The sequence below is a fragment of the Diadema setosum genome, chromosome 4, assembly GCF_964275005.1.
Source record: "Diadema setosum chromosome 4, eeDiaSeto1, whole genome shotgun sequence".
NCBI lineage: Eukaryota > Metazoa > Echinodermata > Echinoidea > Diadematoida > Diadematidae > Diadema > Diadema setosum.
Window position 1 is genome coordinate 33,711,803 of NC_092688.1, and position 5,370 is coordinate 33,717,172.

General features: G+C 40.4%; 1 pseudogene; it reads left to right on the forward strand.

Annotated features, from left to right (window-relative positions):
- Nucleotides 1-302: 302 nt before the first annotated feature.
- On the forward strand, nucleotides 303-2,149 carry LOC140227160 (uncharacterized; annotated as a pseudogene).
- The last annotated feature ends 3,221 nt before the right edge of the window (nucleotides 2,150-5,370 follow it).

The following is a 5,370-nucleotide window of genomic DNA, read 5'->3' on the forward strand; positions in this document are numbered from 1 at the left end:
TCATATGACAGGGTCACAGGACAACTAGTTTAAAAATATGATCTCCAATCAAAATGAGCCACCATTAATCAGTTTTATTGAGCATACTTAGTAAAACATGGTACACACTACTAATCAACTCACATCTGTTATATTGTGCCTCATTTCCTTGTTCGGTTTTAAAAATGCCAATTTTAACGTTATCCTTCGAATGAACTTCCCCATTTCTAATATTTGGTAAATGCCAATTTCATATTTCTACTGATAATTTTCTATGTGTTTACCGCTATGTGTTTCATTTGTTATTCAGACAGACAGATACCATGGCAACGTTTCATCAAATCAGCAGCCAGAATCTGGAGTGTCCTATCTGCCTGACACTGTTCAACCAACCTAAATTACTGACATGTTCACACACTTTCTGCAAAGGATGCCTGGAACGAGTCTCCCAAACTCAGCCAAACCAACAAACAATAACATGCCCTGTCTGCAGGAAAAGAACTCCCGTACCCAGTGGAGATGTGAGTAAGTTACAAACAAACGTACCCCTGAGTTCTCTCGTGGACGAAGTGAAAACCAAGAATCCAACATGTACAGTTTGTCAGACGGACGAAAATCCTCCAGCTGTGTCCTACTGTCAGGACTGTGCACAAAACATGTGTAAATCGTGTGAGAGAGTCCACTTTGCCTGGCAATCATTCTCCAACCACGAAGTGGTGCCCGTGGGCGAGGTGCTCTCGGGAAAAGTTCCGCTTAGGAGACGACGGAAATGTAAGACACACCCCAGCGTCGATGAAGACTGTTTCTGTACCCATTGTCGGGAGAATATTTGCTGTACGGGTGAGATGCTACAGCACTTGCAAGCAGGCCATCAGCTTGAAAGGGCAGCCGTTCATGAGGAGAATGTAAAGAAAAATATCACAGAGTTACAAGAATTGGCAAAATCAAAGAAAACAACCATTGAAAATCATATCGATTTCATAGAGACACAACGCAATGAAATAACAACTTTGCTGAGAAAGCTCAATGATGACATCGACAAGACGTACGAGGAATACATGCAGCTTTTATCAAACAGAAGAAAGGCACTGAAATGCCAAGTGCAACAATTGTCTGAAACATTCAAGAAGGAATTACAAACTATGAAGGAAAAGAGTCGCCAAACAGTCAGTCACGTGAACGCTATGGAAGAGCTGGTAACTAACGGTATGAAGGTACCGCTAGAGAAAGACGCCTTGTTTGCACACGACACGCTATGCGAGAACTTTAAGAGCTTTCTGGGACGAGATGAGCCTGACGACCAATCGCCAAGAATTGTGTTAGAACGGGCCAAGAAGATTTCATTCCGTAGATACGTGAAGATCAATGAACTTTGTCTTGGAGAGCTGGAAGGTTTCTCGTGGAATGTTAAAGCAGACGTAGAGCTCCCTCGCAAAGACAGCATGAATTGTATGACTCGTGCACCAGACGGTAAGATGGCGGTGGGATCGGGTGCAGGCGGAATCCATCTCTACTCCCCTGATGGCAAGTTACAGCGGACAATTCTGAAACATGTCAGTATCCGTGAAAGTGGATTCCTGGCTGATGGTCGAAGTGTTGTACATGATAAGTATAACAAGATGTCACTGTACACTCCGCAGTGGAAGAAGCTCGACGTCACGTTCGAGACGATGAGTTGGGATGAAGGAGGGTTTGGTGGTCTCACTGTGGATGGAGATGATAATATCTACGTGAGTTATAGAAAACCGAAGAAGATCCAGGTATTTACCCCACAGGGTGGTAAGGCAGTCAGGGAAGTAATGTGTGATGGATGTATACCCGAGCAAATATTCTCCCTTCAGTCCACGGAGAAGCTGATAATGAGAGATGTATCAGGTGTCGTGTACCTTGACGGTAAGGGGAAGAGGTAAATGTCTTGAAGAAGGAAGGTATGTATGCCTGGCCGGCTGTCTGTCGAGATGATTCGGTCATTGTAGCCTGGGTGAAGCACGAGGAGGGTCTCGTCAGTATCGATCAGTACACGAGAGATTTGGAGCACATGCACCATATCGTCACTGATTTCAGAATACAAAAACCAGAGAGAAGAATTTGGTACTATCTACAAGAGTTTGAGAGTGGTGAGATAGCTTTCTGCACTCCAGATAGACTCTACATATTTGATGCGATATAATGTGAAATGTGATAGGCCTGTAGATTTTGTCATGCACTAGCATGTATGTTGAACTAGAAATGTCGCTATGGCGATCTCAATGCCTCCGCCATATCGAATGGTTCTCTCAATAGGGCTACATCACATCTTTACAATGTGCGACGACAGTTTCACATGATTGGCAAAAATTGAAATGACGTGTTTGAAAGTTTAGCACGACGACAAACTTGTGTAATGTTTACATTCCTTGAACCAGCTTTCATTTTGATGGTTAACTTGTTACAGCCGAGAGCAAGCACGAGTTGAGTGGCATGATGTATGCTGACAATGCACAAGTTTACATTTTTGGTAGAGAAGGTAATCAGTCCGAAGCAATATTGCAACCCCAGGTTTTTATGGCCAACATAAAACTTGGTCAGTTTATAATGGTCTTAATTCCGGTAAGACTGAGGTTCTTCACGTCACAAGTAATTCTACAGGCAGTGTGGTAGTATTGATAACATTGATAGTATTGATGCTGATACAGACTGTTGACTCTGCCAGGAACCTTAGTGTGAGACTAGATAGCCATTTGACGGTGTCAACTCATGGGAATAAATTTTGCAAAACGGCCTCATTTGAATTGTACAAGATTGAATTTGATTCGTCCATTCTTTTCTAAAAAGTCGACAGAGAGACTTGTACATGCTCACACAATGCCTCATCTTGAGTTTTGTAATGGTATTTTTGTATGGTCTACTGAACAATGAAATATAAAAGTTGCAAAGAATACAAAACTCTGCGGCTGGATTGCTTACTCGTGATTGACTTAATGAGAATATAAGTCCAATTTTAAGACAACTGCATCGGCTGCCAGTAAAGCAACAGTTTGACTTCAAGATAATAAGCATGATATTTACGTGTGTGAAAGAACTATAGGTTATACTTTTCTACAACAGATAAAATATCGTCCGGCAAGAAATCTTCGCTCTCAGTTCAAATAAAATTGTTATGGTGCAAGATCCTTCCTACTGGCAATTATGGAACAAATTATAAGTATGACTGGTAGCGTTGGCGCATTCTTGAAGCGTGGCCGGCGGAACCGGGGGGGGGGGGGAGTTTTTTGCATTATGCAAAGGAATACAAAGGAATACATAAGGTGTCACCACATAGCCCCCTCCCCCATCCCACTTTTTTACCCCAGAATTGCGTAAGTGTCACTAGAAAGAAATAGAAACCTTGAAGTGTGAGCGTGGAATGGTTATGTTTTTGCGCTGAAGACTTTTGCTTGTTAGCTCTTGAAACCTGGAAGTGGAAAGCTGAAGAAACCCGGAAGTGGCACCAGAAGTCGCGCTGAAAGCCTTTTTATTTATTTATTTATTTTCTATTTTTTGCTTGTTAGCTCATGAAACCCGGAAGTGCCCCCCCCCCCCCCCCCCCGACTTTTGAAAACGTTCCGCCGGCGGTGTGAAGAACCCAGAAATTTACATCCTATAGGCCATATAGGGTTAAAAATAAATGAATGGATATTGGTTTTCAGCTGAAGCGTTCAAAGAGAGTCCTTCATGGGAATACGCTGAGTTTATCAGCAAGGGAACAGTGAACGTAATTCTCCGTTTTAACGCGATTTCTTGTACGCGTTCTAATCAGCATGAGAATCATCAGATTGTGATTGTTGTTTGGCGCCAAATCTACTGCTCGAGTGGAAGAGAGTGATTTGAAGGAGACATTTTGTCTGCTAGATTTCTGATGAATGATTTATCAGGCAATGATACACCCTACTGGAAAGAACACAGTTTTCCACAGTGTGTTCACCCTGTGATTACATAGTCGACAATGTGAAAACGCTCGAATTTAACAGTATGAAGATTATTTCACACTGTGGTGTGGTTTTTCACAGGGTTTTCACATAAATGTCCTGTTTCACACTGTTAATTGATGATTTATGCTGTGAATTGGTGATTTACGATGTGTTCACACTGTTCAAGTTCAATCATAGTTCAATCATAGTTTATTTCCAATCAACGAAAATCAAAACGTAATACAAAGTATACATATCATAAAATGATATTGTCTACACTTTTACAAAAGGTTCATGTAATATACGAAATAAATTATATACATCAACATATGTACAATAATCAGAAGGAATGATGCGTATACTTGTATACTTCGCGAGCTTTCAGAAAATAACTTCAATTTTGGAAAATAGCGATCCACTAAAAAGCTAAGCTTGTAGGACGTGGATCCCTAGATAATTGATGAGTAAGCAATATATTATTCAAGTTTGTTTTATTATTTTCTTACAGCATTTATATTGAATGTAGATTACCTAAGTCATTTGTAAAAATATAGCTATTCTGAGATACGCTGGCTTCGACGCTCGAAACAGCGTGAAGAGATTTCACACTGTGTTTCACATTGTATTTCACACTGTGGGACACTGTATTCTTTCCAGCAGGGCAGACAAAATAAATCTGAGTGTTACCATTTCTTTTCCCTGTTCACCCCTCTTCCAGCGTCTCGCTCTGTCCCCCTCCCCCTTCTCTCTCCCCCTCTCTCCCCCTTTTTGTCTCTTTGTCTATCTCTCACATCTTAATTTTGTATTATATCCACATTTTTTTTTAATCAGTCTGATGATGTTTCCTATGGTCTGATATCTGCATTCGGTCATTCCCCTTTTGTAAGTTTGGAACAAAACAGTGCTACTGACGTCACTTGTTGCAACGAAGGAGTTTGAGGTGATGCATTCCTGATATTGTGGTCTATCAAATACATGTAAAAACTGATACAGAAGGAGTATATTATACCAACGCTAAGAGAATTAAAATCAACTGAAATGCCTCGACAATTATTGCCTGGACGATTATTTGTAGCATAGTATCAACAATATTTTTGGTTGATGTCGTATCATGATTATTGTACCAAATCGGTACGGTAGGACTGTAAGACCAATTTCAACCATTCATTGAGTATATAGTAGTCATAGTTCAGAAAAAAAAAAATGGCTTCACATGCTTATGTTAAAAAATGTTTCGGTCATGTTATCACAATAGTATATTAACCAAGATTTTGTATTATTTTGTGATTTACACCACGTGAGGTATTGTTGATAGTAGACATCGTTCACTTCGTTCATTCTCATAATTATTGGCATCATTGTATACAGTCGTGTAGGCTTTACAATATGATGATAAGATGCTAATACTATCGTATATTACTATCGTATATTATAGTCAAGCAAACCACGAACGTGAACTGTG